This window comes from Dendrobates tinctorius, unplaced genomic scaffold (assembly GCF_039654945.1).
Source record: "Dendrobates tinctorius isolate UK_male_01 unplaced genomic scaffold, ASM3965494v1 ptg000214l, whole genome shotgun sequence".
NCBI lineage: Eukaryota > Metazoa > Chordata > Amphibia > Anura > Dendrobatidae > Dendrobates > Dendrobates tinctorius.
In genome coordinates, this window is record NW_027361881.1 from 10,004,462 (window position 1) to 10,023,617 (window position 19,156).

The window sequence follows — 19,156 nt, forward strand, 5'->3', positions numbered from 1 at the left end:
AAAATGATTAAATTATTATAACGGGACAAAAATGTCAATATCACGTATAACATAACGATAAATACTAGAACGTAATGATAGAGAGACGTATAAAGAGAAAAACCTAGAAAAAGACAGATAAAGATGATGATTGTTAGATAATAGATTAATATAGATGGATATTAGTAAGATAGATAATAGATGGATGACAGATAAGAGGTAGATAGAAAATAGATAGATGGAAAATAGATTGATGGATAATAGATGATGGATAGATGGATAATAGAGAGATAATAGATAATCGATTGATAGGTAATAGGTAGAAAATAGATAGATGGATAATAGATAGATAGTTTTCTGCACTCAGGAATGTTTGCATTGGGTGAGCCCAGAACAATAGACATCTATCAATCTACAGAAAACCATGGCACTGAACAATGATACATTGTAACAAAGAATCTAACGTATTTTGGGAAAAATCCCATAAAAAGAAATTCCAATGTAAAAAAATGCAATAAATTATACAACTTCAGGGTCAGATTGTGTCAAAGCCTCCAAAAATGGAAAAAAAGGCAAAAGTCCTCAAACTTAGGGAAGAAAGTGAAACATAATGCTGAAGATATGGGGGGTCATTAATGTGCAAGATAATAGAAGAGGTCGAGAATCGGGGTCTTGGCCCGAGGGCTCTAAGGGTTCTGGTAGCATATATAGTCCAATAATACATCTGTGGAGATAAGGGGTCAGAGGCTGCGGAGGTGGCCGCACCTCACAGATATAAGGTGGAAAGTGTCTTTAGAAACAGCAACAAAATAAAATCACTGTCCATGGAGACATCTTGTATGATAGAAAAGGGATCGATAGAGAGAAACCGATCACACGATCCATCTCCCAAACACTAAGAGTGAAAAGCCACATTACAGGGGATTCTTCAATAGTTGTGGTCTTGTATCCTTATACAGCAGAGTATGTAGAAATGTGCTTATATAAGTGCACGTGTACATGCACGATGGTATATATGTGTATGCTGTATATAAAGGTGTCAGTGTCATGTGTATATATATAGTTGTATGCTAATATATAAGTGCATCCTGCCTGTGAGTCTATATATGTGTGCTAAACATTACACAATATTTATATTATATATACATACACAGTGTGTAATATATATTTAACACACTATATATATTACATACATATATACACACATATACTATATACAAACACATTATATATTATACATACATACATATACACACACATACACACACACAGACACACATGCATTATACATATATTACACAAACATACAATATATATACAGACACACGCACTACACACATAATACACACGCACGTTATGTACACACACTTACATTATATATGCACACACATACATTATACACTACACATATATATTTATACAATGGTTATATGCATGAATATACAAATGAACATGGACGGTATAATACACATGAGTCTGTGTACTTTTGCAATGAAATTATTGATACATTAAAGAAAAAATGTAATAAAACCTGACAATTATTGAGCAGATGATCTGTAACAGAGACACATAAACCTCATTTCTACGAGATTATATATATATATATATATATATATATATATATATATATATATATATATATATATATATATATATCTATTACACGTCCCATCTTCCTATGACAGGTCAGAAGCATCAGCAAAAAAATTATAAAAAAAAATCATCTCAAGTTCAATGTGAGGTCTGATGTGAGCCCTTTCCCTGTTGGAGGTGTCAGGTTGTCAGGCCTGTTCCTGCCTGATAGAAGCTCAATCTGCAATAAACCCAGAGATTGTATTGTTCCTGCACTCTCTATGGATCTCAGCCCCTGTGACCGCCCTCCTATAAATATTCGGGATTCTGACTGCTAATTCTTGGGGTCTGGAATCAGCAGAAGATCTGGAAGGGAAGGAAGAAGAAAAAAAAAAAAAAAAAATAAAAGTTTCAGTTGAACTAAATCCCTGACAGGAAACTTCCTATTTCACAGGCTGACAGGGAAAGTTGTTGTGCCGGCTGCTCTCTCTGGGGGGCTTGTAGTGTGAGGGGTCAAGGCCTGAACTGCTAACGGCTGCCCCTCTTGGCTCTACAAGTACACTGCAAAAAAAAAAAAAAAGCGGGAAAACCTAAAATATTCAACACAGACACCACACTTACCCCTCCTACCATCATCCTCCCCCTGATTGAAAGACCCCACTTCATGTCTACACGCCCACCCTGTCACCAGACAGAGCTGTCAACCTTAACCCCCCTGGTGCAACCACCACAAAAAAATACCCCCACAATGCACCAGGCACGCTCAATTTACACAAGACTGCAGGCCTTAAAGGGTTAAAGTCTTTTTTTTTCTCCTTAAGTCCAGACGCTACTTTCTCATTTTGCATGGGACAAGGCTGCAGCACTCAGAGGGTCAAAGTCAAAGGCTTCAGCACTGCAAAGGGTTAAAAAAAAGTGGAGGAAAAAAAGGAGAAAAGGGGGGGGGAATGTAAAAGGACAAAATATTCACAGGGAGGATTATAATTTCCCAATTACGGTAGTTTAAAATATGGCCTCCCATCAGTCAGTGATGAGAGTGACAATATGCATCCATTCTGCATAACAGGCTCCCTGTAAAATCCATACAGCTGCCATTTGTTCAGGGGAAAATCCTTCGCCTTGGAAGAAATTGAAGGCAGAGAGCACACATGTCCAACCAGAGCAGAAGAGGTTAATCTACATTGTTACATATTTATAAATATTTATAGATATTTTGATACATAAATATCATGGACATGGTCTGCAAAACAAAGCAGGAACCGGCTATTTGTCAATACACAGATGAGGCAGAGCTGCACCTTTATATCGTGCATCTCCCCCAAACAGGCTAAAAATAAGAATACTTTTACCTGCAGTCCTATGTAAAGAGTACAGGGATGGTAGGAAACTCAGCTCTGCTACATTTGACAAACTCATCTCTGCTGTCCTGCAATTGTTACACATTTTCATATCTATCTAAGAAAAATTATGCCTTATAAAAGAAAAAAAATAAAACAACCTAGGAAAAGTGGAGATGTCCCCAACACAACTTCATTCCCACGTGGAGGACAATTAATGGGATGAAAGGTGACCCGGTCTCTCTGTGAGCAGCTCCATTCCCGGCAGGAGCTCGGCTAGGAGGGGATAATCCTGGTTCCAGCAGGTTACATGGGATTTTGTATGTTTTATTATTATTATTTTCTTATCTAATGTACTAAATATACATTTCCTGCCTGACAAAACAATCCAGGGGTGAGGACATGGCAGAGTCTCCTCCCTGGCAGGTCCCTCTAATGAGTCTAATAGCAGCTGATGCTTTGCAGGTTGCAATCTCTCACTGCAAAGACTTGACACAGACTCACAGCTCACCCTGCAAGCCCCACATCACTCCCTGGATCCCATGCTGCTGCTGCTCCTGAGCTGATTGATTTGCACAGACCATACCCCAATTCTGAATTTAAATGTCTCCGAGTTGGGCACCACAATGGGCACCTCACATACCCACATCCATGCCACACAGCTCATTAGTTTCTATGAGTAGTGATAAGATGTGTGCATTACTACAACACTCATTAACCTCTCTCTGACCAAAATCTTGTCTGCATCCTCCTCCCAAAAAAGTGACTAACCATCCCAAAACAGAGTATGACCTTTAAGATGCACCCGTCACAAGTGATTGAAAGCTGAGGTTTTAAAGAGGTGTAGCAGTAGCTGATGAACACGTCAGTGGAAATACAATTGTGATATGTTGGCGTCTCAGCTAATGCCATCAACCTACCTACCCATCCCTGTGCCAGCCCCTGCACTGCATGGCACTGTCTGGCAGGTGCTCCAGCCCTGGCCACCTCTGGGGACCTGAGAGCTTCAGCCTGACATTTCCAGCTTCCCCTGAATGTCACTTGCTTTGCTCCCAGCATTGTGCAGGGGGAGGTCGATGAGAACACAAAATGGCAGGTCTCAGAGGCATCACAAGTTTGGCACATGCCACATCCAGCACAACAACAAGCACCTGGGCATACAGAGGGCACCCCTAACCACTTCAGAAAAACTTTCTCTGCACCGACATAAAACCCAACAACTTTTTCCCAACAAGTTAAGGAGCGTGGAAACTTGTTACAATGTATCAACCCCTGGGAAACCAGCAACCCACAACAATGGGGCACTTTCCTGCCCTTGCCTCCACCATTGCATGGCTTCTGCTCCCCTCTTTCCATGACAGCCCTTCTGCCAATATCACTGCTAGTAAATTATACTCTATCCAGTACAATAATAATCGCTCCAGGCCCCTGCACAAAACAAGACTGCCATGCAAAAATGCACAAATGATACTTCTACAGAACAAGGAGGGGGGTCACAAAACTGGACGGCAAGCCAGCCCCGGAACAGAGGACCCCGGGGGACCCCCCCATCTGCTTCTCTTACCTTCTATCGGTTTAGCACAGATCCCCGGACAAAGTGCTTGATGCTTGCAAAATGCTGGAGCTCAGTGAATAATGAGACATGTCCATATGATTGACTTGTTCATGTTATGTTTCTGGAGGAGGAAGAGGAGAGAAGGGAGAAAGGGGGAAGCAGGAGGAAGAAGAAGAAGGAGGAGGAGGGGGCTGTGGTGCCCCTGAAGGTGGCTGCCAGGGGGTCCCACTTGTCTTAAGTGTCCCCAGCAGCTTCTGGGCAGAGGGTGCTAATGTGTGTGCGTCCTCCTGGCAGAATGAGCCGGGTTCATTGATATAGATCATAAGACATTCCCTTCCCTCTGACTCCCCCTATCTGGTAGGTGAAATGCATTGTACCATTAACAAACCCCTCTCCATTGTCGTCTTGGCATAATTCACAGCAACTAGATAGCTCTTGCGGCATTTAAGCTTTGATGAGCCCTCCATGCCACAAGAAGGAGAAGAGGAGGACTAAGCCCTGGCACAGGGGGGCTGCTGCATCCATCCCTGCCCTCCCAGCAAGTAACAATGCACTGACCTTGATGCTGACTTATTAAACACATCTTGCAAAACAAATGCCTGACTGCCAGTCTGCAAAAAAACAACAAAAAAAATGGGTGGCACAGGGTACCCAGCTGGTGAAGGAGACATCTGGAGACCCTGGTCCCTTACCTTATCCTGGAAACTATTTGGGAAACTCCTGTTTCTCTGTCTCCCGGAGGGTTAAGCAGATAAGGGGGGACCAGTCGCAGCTCCCTGCATCCAAGACAAGTCATCAGCGATCAAATGATGCTCATCTGCACTGTAACCTTGTGGCGGATTTAATGTAAATAGGAGCTGTGTGGTGCCAATGGCAGGCACACACAGCCTTAACCCCTGCAGTGCCAGGGAAGGGAGGGAGGGGGTGATGGCACCGAGTGGCGGAATTGTTGTAATGCAATATCCAGCAGGCACTTACCCTACTCCCTTCACCCATCCTGCAGGCAGCAAGGGGTTAACCCTCTGCCATGCCATCTTGAATTCCTCTCCATTAAATCTGACTATATTTACATGAACTATTTAGGAGAACCCTGAAAACAATACCCACTGCCAAACCATTATGAAAATATGATTTTAATTAATCACGTAGTAGGCACGAAAATTAGCATACAGTAATTAAACTTACAGGCAAAAAAAAAAAAAAATCATCATCATGGTGACTCTGTGCCTTAAAGGGGCTGACATCATCGCAGGGAGTTTTATTAGTAAAGCAAAAACAAGTTTATTTTCCTCTTTTCTTTTTTTCCTTTGCTTTTTTTTTGTTGTTTTTTTATGGTATTTTGGAGACTATAGGTCAATATTGGGTATGATGGCTAGCATGGTGGGGATGTGACTGATGGAATATTAGATGGCTGTACAAAAGGCAACGGGAAGGGGGCGGGAAGGAGGGGACAGGGAAAAAAAATGCAATTATGGATTGTGTCCCATAGTTTACAAAAGCAGGGTCCTCAATGGAGTCTTTGTTGTGGGATTATATAATGATTGTGCAGTAATTATGGGAAAAAAAGAATCAGGAATATTACAAAAAGTATCACGATTACAGCAGGAAGGGGGTCTGCTCCGGGCAGAGGGAATGGAGTGGTTGGGGGAGGAGGGCTATCGAGTCACATTAGAAAGGGTTAAAATACAATAAAATTCCCGTATCCAAGGGGTGACAATAAGAAAAGAGGGGTGGAGGGGGGGGGGGGTGAGAGTCTGTGATGTGCATGATTAACAAGAGATGGAGACGGATTGATTATTCAAAATGCCAAGCCACGGGGACTCTTAAAACATTGATTCAGGTAAGACTAGTTTCATCTTGCTGAAATGAGTTCCCTAAAGATGCTCAGGATACATTTTAAATCTGTTTACCACATCAATGAGTAAAATCAGGATACAAGAGGAAAAAAAAATAAAATAACGCCCATGGTGCCAAGTTAGAAAGTTTTATTTAAAGGGGCGCATATCGATCAGGATTCCAAAGTCGCAGGACTATAAAGTAGTGGGCGTCATTTCAACTATTATCAGATGATTTAAAAAAAAAAAAAAAAAAAAAAAAAAATGGCTGATAACAGAGATGAATAGATGACAGTCAACTATAACAATGGAAGAGCGTCAGTTTCTGAGGCCTCAGCTGAAAGTCATGCACCGTCTGTAGGGGGCAGTCAGGAGTATGTGCGAAGAATAGAAAAAAATATTTATGATTAGACCTTGTGATTAAGATAAATCCGATATTTAGCCAGAAAGCAATTTATGTTAGGTGTCATTCACTAGATTCTTAATACCGGGGAATGAAAAAGTTTGAAAGAGCAAGGGTCCTGCAACACTGCTAGCCATGAGGAGGAACTGGATTTTAGCCTAATATCTGATCATTTATTATGGAAAATCCGAAAAACCTCAACAATCAATAGATTATTTTTAAGTAGCGTCTTAAAAACTCGCAAACTTCCCAAAACTTCATGAAAAATAATCTATTTGGTGATCTTGCTCCGTGCCGACCCACAACGCCGCAAAAAACTTTCAAAAGTCACAATCACTAGATTATTTTTTGAGGATCATGTTCTGTATCCACCAGTTGCATCTCAAAAACTTGCAAAACTTCTAAAACCTCACCGATAAATTTTTACGATCTTGTTCCGTGCGATCAGTTGCGTCCTCATAATTTGTAAACTTTCCAAAACTTCACCAATTAATAGATTATTTTTCATGGTCTTTTTCAGTGCCGACCAGTTGCGTCTCAAAAACTTGCAAAACTTCGAACCTTTTTTTGTAAAGTTCTGTTCTATATACAAATTATCTGTTACAAGTTGTGCAACTTTTCACATGTAACAAAAACAGGAAGACGCATGTAAGGACCTAAAGTGGGTGATAACGGGAAAATTAGCTTGCACTTGGCTATATGAGAAGCTAACGGTCTCTTCAAAAAAAGAAAAATGCTTAGAATGTATAAATTAAATCTACTAAAAAATAAAAAATATACACTAATTATTTAGGAAAATGCGACTTTTTTTAGCATTTCTGGTCTATAGGGAGTCTTTAGTGGCTGATATCAGAGCTACTGTATAGAAGTGCACATAATATGAAGACCTGATAAAACTTTTTTCCTTAGGAACTTTTAAAAGTCAAAGATATAAAGATGAAAAATAAAAATCAAATGTAATATAATATAAAGGAAAATGATATAATCAGGGACAGTAGTATAGTAAGGAGGGAGAAGGGGGCAGATTAAAAAAAAAAAAAAAAAACAGACGTTTTTGCACTCACACTGAACACATCTCCTTGACATAAGTCACATCTTTCTCATACAGAATGAAAAAAAAGTTTTTGCATTGATTCCGCATTCTCTGGTTTGATGTGGATGAATTTCCCATTGTACCAAATAGCAAAACACAATGTTTTATTCCTGGGAAATTAGCATAGTGATCGCATCAATAATATCACTATCTCTATGGGAAGGATCTCAGAACGGTGGGGTGTTGACTGTTCCGATTCTTCCCAATCCACTGATTATGTTCCGGCTCCTTTGAGTTGAGCTTTATTGTAAGTCAAAGCGATTCTTTAAAAAGTGACATAGCTCACATAAGGGAGGAAAGGGCGAGGAAGCGGGTCAAAAGAACTGACATATGGTTTTTATGAAAGCACTTTTTACATTGGATAAAAAAAAGTTCTACACTTAACCTCCTTTAATCTGGCATCTGATAATCTAGAATATCTTTTAATCTGCCGCAGAATTGCACAGTGATGCAGAATTTCACCAGGAGGTCCCTTCCAACTCTACGATTCTATGATTCTATAGTGATCAATGAGTGGAACAAGCTGCCACGAGAAGTGGTGAGTTCTCCTTCAATGTATGTCTTCAAACAGAGGCTGGACAGACATCTGACCGGGATGATTTAGCGAATCCTGCTTTGAGCAGGGGGTTGGACCAGATGGCCCAGGAGGTCCCTTCCAACTCTACGATTCTATGATTCAGACAAAAGCACAAAATACAAAACGGAAATAAAAAAATCCCTTAATAAAAAATAAGCAAATTTTATCTGTATGATATATACATATATATATATATATTCCCCCCCCCAGAAGGATTTTATAATCTTGAATATCCCAAAATCCAGCACCAAACAATCTAGAACATTGCAGAAAGCACAACTTCGCACAAGTGCAGAATCCTAAAAAATAAAAAAAATTAAAAATTTCTATTGTTACGAATGTTTTCGGAATTTTTTTCGGAGTCTGATTATTCAGAATATTTCAGACTCCGCTGACTCTGGATAAAAGGAATTTTACGTTTTTATCCCTTTTTTCCCCAAAGTATATAAAAGACCTATTAACCCCTAATAAAGGAACGGTAGCTCCCGAATGATAATGGTTACACAGAGTGGGAACAATCCCATCTAAATTCATTGATAAAGTTTTTGATAGACTTTGGAAGTTTGGATTTTTTTTTGTCAGTGTTATGCACAAGTTGTGGAAAGAAAAACAAGAAAACCATTGTTTTTTAATATAATTTTTTAATTCCTTTTGGTTTTTTTTGGTCTTTTTACCACTTAATAGTGCATCAGCGAGGCGTACAACCATAAGGCGCACACACAGGCCAGAGGTTATCAGGCACCACTGAGAACCAGCTATAGAGGCCTAATGCCACCGCATTTATCCTGCGACCCGCATCTATATTCACTGAAACAGGGCCGAAACGCACAACTAGAGGGTTGTGGGGATTGACGTGAACAAGGTGTCACTTGGGTACTGCCCTTGTTAAGGCAGGAGTCTTTACATGGGTCACAACATGGAATTAAAGGGGTACAAATATTCACCTTTCCCCTTCCTCCAGCGCTGTGTTTCCACAGCCAGGTGTCTCGAGACAGAGGTGAGCCCTTTTTTTTTTTTTACTTGCGCTGTTTGTCGTGGGAACTTTATGCAATACCGTTTTTTTTCCCATTGTTGCCATGTAATCTTACACTGCTGAATGTCACATCTTACGCAATAGAAGTAGTAGTAGCAGATGTTGAGTAGTAGTAACAGCTGTTGAGTATTTCAGTAGTAGCAATTAACTAGTTGTAGTTCTTAAGTAGTTTTTTTTTTTAGTAGAAGTAATAGTAATTGAGCAGCTGATTAGAAGCGGAGTAATTTAGTAGTTGTAATTATTGAGTAGCAGTAGTTATTGAGTATTAGTAGTAGTAATAGTAGTTTAGCAAATGAGTAGTAGTAGTAGTTCTTGAGTAGTAGTAATTGTAGATATTGGGTAGTAGTAGTTGTAGTTATTGAGTAGTAGTAGTTCTTGAGTAGTAGCAGTAGTAGTAACCGTAGCTGAGCAACTGAGTAGTAGTAGTATAGTAGTAGTTATTGCGTAGTACTAGGCGTAATAGTAGTTGAACAACTGAGCAGTAGTAGTAGTTCTTGAGTAGCAGTAATTGTAGTTCTCGAGTAGTAGTAGTTGTTGAGTATTAGTAGTAGTAGTTGAGCAACTCAGTAGTAGTAGGTCCTGAGTAGTACTAATTGTAGTTCTCGAGTAGTAGTTGAGCAACTGAGTAGTGGTAATAGTTCTTGAGTAGTAGTAATTGTAGTTCTTGACTAGTAGTTGTTGAGTATTAGTAGTACAAATAGTAGTTGAGTAGTAGTAGCTGTCCTTGGGTAGCAGTAGTAATTGTTGAGTATAAGTAATTGTGAGCAGTTGAGTAGTATTAGAAGTGTTAGTACTTGTAGTTCTTGAGCAATAGTATGTAGTAACAGCAGTAATTTAGAGGTTTATTAGTAGTTGTTGAGTAGTTGACTTGTAATAGCTTTTGTTATAAAGTACGGTAATTGAGTAGCAATATTAGTAGCTGTTGAGTAGTAGTAAGCAGTAGTTATTAAGTTGTTGAGTAACTGATTAGTAGTAGTAGTTTTTGTTAAGTAATGTAGTAGAAGTACTACCAGTAGTAGTTACTTAGTTGTTGAGTATTTGACTATTAGCAGTTCTTGTTATAAAGTAATTGAGTAGAAATATTAGTAGTAGTTGTTGAGTAGTAGTAAGCAGTAGTTATTTTTTAGTTGTTGACCAATTGATTAGTAGTGGTAGTTTTTGTTAAGTAATGTAGTAGTAGAAGTACTAGCAGTAGTACTAGATATTTAGTTGTTGAGTAGTTGACTAGTAGTAGTTCTTGTCAGGGGTGGATTAAGGGTAGCCAGGGCCCCGGGCTGTTCAGACTCTGTGGGCCCCTCGGTCATGTGACGGGGTCACGTGACGAGGTCGGGAAGTCACTAGTTTTCAGGACGCATACGGTGCGTCAAGGAGCGGGAAGGGGTTAAATACTGAGGTAAAAAACTCAGCAAATACACAACGTGTGCACGAGGCCTAACAAATACTGAGGTAAAAAACACAAAATACTCAATGCATCCATGAGGCCTTACAAATACTGAGTGAAAAACTCACCAAATACTCAGCGTGTGCACGAGGCCTTATAAATACTGAGGTAAAAACTCACCACATACTCAGCGTGTGCACGAGGCCATATAAATACTGAGGTAAAAACTCACCAAATACTCAGCATGTGCACGAGGCCTTACAAATACTGGAAGGCTTCCACCCAACAACTAGTCCTGACTCACCTGTACCTAACATCGAAACCAGCTAATAGTCTGCAATCATCTGCTGACCTGGACCCATGACCTGTCAGACAAGTTACTTCACATGAGTCACACAGAGGCTTCTGCTTCATGAACTTCCCCAGATAGAAGAAGCAGCCTCTGGTGTGCAACCTGTGGCCGGATACACAGGAAGAGACGCTACTCGTCAAAGGCTGTGCCCAACATGGCAGCAGAGGGGTTAACGCCACAGACCAGTCGCCGTCACCTCACACACTGGACACAACGCTGCATCTGGCGACAAATAAGCGCACATTGGGCAATGTTAGTCATGTCCCAGATGTTCAGAATGTGGAGGACCAAGGGGGACAAAAAAGACCCCAGGATTGACACAGGAGCATGGGAAAGTGGATGGCGGTCGGAGGGGCAGGGTTTATATAGGGGTCGGAGTATAATATATATATATATATATACATACATACATACATACATATACATACACACACACACACAGGCAGTGCACACATGCACAATCCTCAAGTTGTATAACTTTCAACTGGTCAAAATATTTCTCTCGGTAGGCCAAGAAAGAAATGTGGCAAGAATAAAGTACACCTCATAATAACTTATGTGTGAGGCAGAGGTGACAAGACCCGCCATCTCGTGCCCACCTTACTAGAGGTGCGCACTGCCCACATATAACAAAGTTGATGGAAACAGATGACTTCCACTATGATGATTGGTTACCGGCCGCCCGACCACACCCATTTCACAACTAGTCACACCCATGTCCACGACTAGAGTTGAGCGACTTTAGTCGGATTGGATTTCATGAAACAAAATTTGTTTCAGATGAAACTGGTCCGACTAGGGCAAAAAAGTTGTAGTTTCGTCCGAAACCCAACCCCAACGCAAGTCAATGGGAAATAAAAGTCGGCATTGAGCGGATGACATTCATCCACTCAATGCCGACTTTAATTCCCCATTGACTTGCATTGGGGTTGGGTTTCGGACGAAAGTCCGACTTTTGTTGCCCTAGTCGGACCAGTTTCATCTGAAACAAATTTTGTTTCATGAAACCCGATCCGACTAAAGTCGCTCAACTCTATCCACGACCCAACCACATCCATTTAGCACTGCTGATCACACTGACTGGTACTGAGGGCACAGTGGCTGGCATTATGGGCACAGTGGCTGGTACTGTGGGCACACAGATTGGTACTGAGGAAAAGAAAGAACAGAGATAGAAAAAAGAAAACAGAGAGAGAAAGAAAGGAGAGAGAGAAAAAAGAAAGAGAAACAGAGAGAAAAAGAACAGAGAGAAAGAGAGGGGAAAGAAAAAACAAAGTAGAGAAAGAAAGAAAAAAAGAGGAAAGAAAAAAAAGAACAGAGAAAGAAAGAGGGGAAAGAGACAAGAGAGAGAAAGAACAGAGGGGCAAAGAAAGAGGGGAAAGAAAAAAAAAAAGAACAGAGAGAGAGAGAAAGAAAGAAAAAGAAAGAGGAGAAATAAAGAACAGAGAGGGAGAAAGAGGGGAAAGAAAGAAAGAACAGGGAGAAAGAAAGAGGGGAAAGAAAGAACAGAGAGAAAGAAAGATGAGAGAGAGAGAAAGAAAGAAAGATTAGAGAGAGAAAGAAAGAGGGGAAAGAAAGAAATAACAGAGCGATAGAAAGAACAGAGAAAGAGAAAGAAAGAGGGGAAGAAAGAAAGAACAGAGACAGAAAGAAAGAAAGAACAGAGAGAGAGAAAGAAACAAAGAAAGAAAGATTCTATAAAAATACTATAGCAGCCCGGCTCCCATTGTAGTGCCCACCTGAGCCTCCCGATGCAGGACATACCATGATCCGCTCACATGGCCAACATCCCCAAGTCCAAGGCGATCCCGCTGTCCGCGCTGTCGGAGGAGGACATGGTGATGATCTGAAGCATTCCCTGAAGTGCCTCCATGTTTCCGTCACAATCTCCTCCCGAAATGGAACGTCACGTGTGAGTTTTCAAGTGCTCCTCGGAGCTCCGCCGTGTACTCCTGTGTCCGCGGGAAAAGTAAGCTCCCGGTCGGGGCAGTGGGGCCGACTCTCAAAATCTTGGACGGTTGGGAGGTATGAATGCTCCCCATCATACACCTCGCACGCACACGGCTCCACTCAGTACACACATGGCTCTGCTCCGTAAATCTCGTACACATGTAGCTCTGCTCCGTACACCTTGTACACAAGCGGCCATGCTCTGTAAACCTTGTACACATGTGGCTTCGCTCCGTACACCTCGTACACACACGCGACTCCGTTCCGTACACGCTCTGTAAACCTTGTACACATGCGGCTTTGCTCCATTCCGTAAACACACGGCTAAGCTCTGTACACTTTGTATACACAGGGCTCCGCACCGCACACCTCGTACACGTGCGGCTCCGCACCGTACACCTCGTACACACGCGGCTCCACTCCGTACACCTCGTACACACGCGGCTCCGCTCCGTACACCTCGTACACACGCGGCTCCGCTCCATACACCTCGTACACACGCGGCTCCGCTCCATACACCTCGTACACACGCGGATCCGCTCCGTACACCTCGTACACACGCGGCTCCGCTCTGTACACCTCGTACACACGCGGCTCCGCTCCGTACACCTCGTACACACGCGCCTCCGCTCCGTACACCTCGTACAAACTGCACAGCAGAGTCCTGCATACATCAAGGGCTCACTGTGCGCCCAGGACCTGTGATGAGGTCACAGGAGGGGAGGAGTCAGGGGTCATATGATCATGGGCATCCGACAGACCCCTGATCATGTGACTCCTGACTCCTCCCCTCCTGCGACCTCATCACAGGTCCTGTGCGCAGAGAGCAAGGATTTATAAGTGAGGGGCTGCAGTGGCCGTTGGTCTGTCTGGGAGTGCGAGGATGAGGTCGATAAATGGGGGGGGCCGTGGCGCTATGGTGGCGGATTATAATGGGGCAATTTACCCAGGGCTGGTGGGCCCCCCCACACCACTGGGCCCTGGGCTACCGCCCAGATTGACCTCATTATAATCCACCACTGGTTCTTGTTATAAAGTAATGTAAATGTAAAGTAGTGGTTGTTGAGTAGTAGTAAGCAGTAGTTATTTTTTTAGTTGTTGACCAATTGATTAGTAGTGGTAGTTTTTGTTAAGTAATGTAGTAGTAGAAGTACTATTGCTATACTGTAATATCTATTGTCTGTAGAAGTCCCCTCTATAATGTAAAGCGCTGCGGAATATGTTGGCGCTATAGAAACATAATAATAATAATAATAATAATAATAATAATAATAATTATCTTGCAGTAGTAGTTGCCTCCAATTGATGAGACTTATGTTGCATACACCGGATCTTAACCGTCACAGAAATGTGCACAAATCTCCTCCATAAAAGTCAGTAAAAGCCTCATAGTATCTAAAACCTTCTGCGAACACATCAGAAGCTGAACCTGTTTTGTTCCATCGGAATCATTTCTTCTCTGCTCATCTTTCGCTGATCTTTATTATATTCATTTCAGTTTAAGAATATCAAAACTTTCTGTATTATTGGTTACCGGATTAAAGGAATGTCAGTGTACAGTCAACCACTATAGTGAAAATTTTGAAATGCATCAGATATCAGATACACATAATATAGGTGAGAGAACACAATTGATTTGAAAACGAGTTTAATACATATTTGTTTCATTCTGGTTGTCAAAGTTAATGGGTCACATTTAATTTTTAAAATGCCCGCCCCTATGGAAGTTCATGAGCATAAATCCCAAATTTTTTAGGCTGTAGGAATCAGTGCTGTTGGAGGGGGTTGCTCATTCCGGGTTGCCATCTATTGGTCAGTCCGTGCATTGCACATTGACCCATCAATTGCAATTGTCCAGATTCTCCTGTGGTGGCGCTGCAGAGGAAAAATACACACTTGCTACTGGGTTTCCTCACAGATTACAAAAGATTGCACTGGGTGTTAACAGAAGGCGACTGCAGCAGATTATTAGGATCCCTTCTCGAGGTCAAAAGAAACGGCATATTTGTGAACCCTCCGTTTTAACTACAGACAGGGACGTTAAGCTTCAGAACCTCCACCGAGGACCTCTTCGGACATGTGAAAGTGAATAGGGGATGGAAGTCTTCTTTGAAGTCGATTGAGTCTACTAAAACCCACCATCATGCCATGTATTATACTATTTCAGAGTAACAAGAATACTGAGAGTTACTCAGAATTCACTTTCAGGGCCGCATCTACCCATCTGTAATGTTTCAGTTTCCTGCTCATATTGTATAGGAGCTCCAAGATAAGAGGGGGAAAGAGCTCAATTATGGACTCGCATTATAACAAAAAACATACAAAAAAAAAACAAAGAAAATCAACTGTGTTTTTCAATTGCAACCAAATATCCTGTATGGGAAGCGATTGTGGCTCAGGCAGAAGAATGAGATATTCCTGGAGGAATCGTTTGCTCGCTTTTTAATGTCCAGGGGTCTGTGGCATATGGCAATGCCCATAGGACTCACAATGGTGTCTGGCTGCTTGCCACAGTTCATGGGGTGTGGTGGAAAACTCCCATTATTATTCCCATCGACTCAGTGTCTGTTGTCAGCGCCATCATCCATCCATCTACACCAACCTGGGAATTGTGGCCACACAGGACCTCCAACATGGGATTATAGCACGTGAGCCACATTGATAACATCCCATATTATAAACTACAATTAACACTGTCAGAACGAAATAGATTACAATCTAAGAATACATAATATACACAACAATCAGCCGTAACCTCAGGGACGTCCTGCCCGGTATTATGCCGTTCGGTAAATCAGCTCTGACTCTACATGGCTCCGTGGTTCAGGTCTGATGTTCATATGTCCATTATATGGCCTAGCATGTTGGACATGGGGTCAGCACGGGCACCCTGACCGCTTTGCGACTACTCAGCTCGATAGACATCAAGCTGCGTATCAGATACACAGACAAGACCTTCTTTAAACTGGGAATAACACAAGACCTGCTCTTATATTGGCAACACCCTACATATTCTGGGAACATCCCACAAGATCTGCCGTTTACTGGGGAAAACCCCACAAGACGTGCTGTACACTGGGGAACACTCCAAAAGACCTGCCATATACTGGGGAACACTCCACAAGACCTTCCATATACTGGGAACACTCCACAAGACCTTCCATATACTGGGAAAAGCCCACAAGACCTGCCATATACTGGGAACACCCCCACAAGACCTGCTGCATACTGCGAACACCCCACAAGACCTGTCGTATACTGGGAACACTCCACAAGACCCACCATATACTGGGAACACCCCACAAGATCTGCTGTACTGTGTACTGCAAACCTGTTATGCCGCGCTCATCAGGGGGCGGGGCTTTGGTCCCGACGTCACTCCCTCCGGTACGGCGGTCCATCGGGGGCTCCCATCGGGTGCGCATGCGCAGCTCTCGTCCCCGGGGCTCCCCCTCCGTGTCACGTTTGCGCGCTCCTGTCAGTGCTGTCTCCGGGTCGGTCCTCTCTATGGTAATGGAGGACCTGACCCGGAAGCTGTAGTGGTCATATGCTTTCTGGCTAGGATCTGACCCGGAACCTGTCATGGTCATGTGCTATATCAGGCTACCTTCCCCTATGGGAGGTGCCTGACTATTGTTGTGCTTCCTGGCTGGGTCAGCTTCGTTCCAGCCTGGCTGTGCACTGTTCTCAGGTCCTCTGCTCTGTCTGGTATTCTATTGTGCTCCGAGCACTCGCTCTGAACTTTCTCGTTGCTTCATGCTCAGTTGTGCCTCCTGGCACACTCTAGTATCCTGTCCTCTGTCCCTTGCTCAGTCGTGCCTCCTGGCACTCACTTTGTTCCTGTGCTCTGCTACACCTCCTGGCACGACTGCTGCTCCATTCAGTACTCTGTCGTGCTCCTTGCACGCGTCCTGCTTTGTTTACCTCCGGACGTATTACTCGCTATACGCCATACGTGCTCACGTCTACCTGTCTCGCACTATCCTGTAGTTAGCGCACGTCCGTGTACACTCTTGGTGTTCCTAGTACCAAGTACCGTTCTTCAGACATACTCACCTGTGTCTCCTGTGAGCCACCCCTCTCGGTACCGGCTGCCGTGGTACCCAAACCCCTGGGCTTGCTCCTAACGGTCCCTGTATAGGGGTCGATTCCACCTGGCAGTTCGCCCGGGGCCCCTCGGTGCCACGGCCCAGACGGTCCACTCCTGGAGTCTCCGGCTCCAGACCTTCCTTTCTAACAAAACCACCCAAAAGACCTGACATATACAGTGGGTAAACAAAGTATTTAGTCAGCCATTAATTGTTTAAGTTCTCCCATTTAAAAAGATGACAGGCCTGTAATTGACATAGGTAGACCACAACTATGAGAGTAAAAATGAGAAAACAAATCCAGATAATCACCTTGTGTGATTTGGCAAGATTTATTTTGCTAATTATGGTGGAAAATAAGTTTTCGGTCATTAACAAAAGTTCACCTCAATATTTTGTTATATATCCTTTGTTGGCAATGACAGAGGTCAAATGTTTTCTGTAAGTCTTCACACGATTGGCACACACTGTAGGTGGTATGTTGGCCCATTCCTCCATGCAGATCTCCTCTAGAGCAGCGATGTTTTGGGCCTGTCACAGGGCAACAGACTTTCAAATCCCTCCAAAGGTTTTCTATGGGGTTGAGATCTGGAGACTGGCTAGGCCACTCCAGGACCTTCATATGCTTTTTACGAAGCCACTCCTTCATTGCTCTGGCAGTGTGTTTGGGATCATTATCATGCGCAAAGAGCCATCCACGTTTCATCTTCAATGCCCTTGCTGACAGAAGGAGGTTTAATATACACGAATCAGTCATCCTGGTCTCTTTGCAGAGAAACAGCCCCAAAGCATGATGTTGCCACCCCCTGCTTCACAGTAGGTATGGTGTTCTTTAGATGCAAGTCAGCATTCTGTCTCCTCCAAACACAACGAGTTTTGTTTTTACCAAACTGTTCTACTTTGGTTTCATCCGACCATATGACATTCTCCCAATACTCTTTTGGATAATCCAAATGCTCTCTAGCAAACGTCAGACGGGCCAGGTCATGTACTGGCTTAAGCAGGGGGACACGTCTGGCACTGCAGGATCTGAGTCCATTGTGGTGTAGTGTGTTACTGATGGTAGCCTTTGTTACGGTGGTCCCAGCTATATGCAGGTCATTCACTAGGTCCCCCTTGTTAAGGGTGATAAACATGGTTTGATCCAACAAGGGGATGCAAACCAGGATTTCTATAGGTTGATATCAAGCATTTGTAGGTTCTATAAAACTCTCCCATATGTCAAAGAATTTTGGAAGCCTAGGTTCCTTTTGAAGTGACACCTCCACCCAATCCGTCATCATGAAAAAGGCAAGTTTTCTAAAAAAAAATTTGAAAGAAGCTTGTTGCGGACTAAGCCAAGTGTGAAGAATTCTTTTGGATCCTGATGCTATGTGTACTCATAAAAGTTTCCTTATACCAGGATTGCATCGATATGTTTCAGCATCCATATGTCCAAAAATGGCCCAGATAGGACCAAAGGCGTCAGCCTCGAGGACATTACACTTGAAACAATTTGATAAATGAAGAGTATCCATCGTATGTCAAGTTGTATTTCTTAAGAATTGGACCACTGAGGACACAAAGATGCCTCACCAACTCTTGGTGGGTTGGAGACATTTTCTTGGTCAACCAAATTTTGTAGATCCTGGTTTAAAGTCTTCTCAAGAAGAGGTGCGAGTTGGAGAAGAGAATTATCTTTTGAACCCTTTCGAACATGCAAGGATTTGATTCTTTTTTAAGATCTCTTTATCACGAACCCAAGACCTTGAGGCACAATGTTATATTTTCCACCTCGCTGATGATTACCACCACGCTCACTTGTCCACATTTGGTCGACCTCCATCTATACGTCCCCTCCACACAGAACATTTCTAATAACCCAGACTTGAATTTTCCTGCTCTCTGGGTGTTTTTTTTTTCTTTGACATCCATATTCCAAATTGAATCAGTTAATTTCAACCAAGACACCAGCTCCTGAAAATTGATTAAAAAAGTCAAATGTTCTTAATTAAACTGGAA

General features: G+C 42.6%; 1 protein-coding gene across 7 annotated transcripts in view; it reads right to left on the bottom strand.

Annotated features, from left to right (window-relative positions):
- The window catches only part of ZNF536 (zinc finger protein 536), a 467,918-nt gene that overhangs the window by 389,921 nt on the left and 58,841 nt on the right, over nt 1-19,156 (bottom strand). The window contains exon 1 of one of the 7 annotated variants that reach the window (XM_073555022.1): nt 5,136-5,255. The exons of 5 other annotated variants lie outside the window; for them this stretch is intronic. The gene's annotated coding sequence lies outside the window, so the exon portion shown is untranslated. Of the gene's footprint in view, nt 1-4,452; nt 4,932-5,135; nt 5,256-19,156 lie in introns of those variants that run through there. One more of the 7 variants, XM_073555021.1, reaches the window with a different exon arrangement.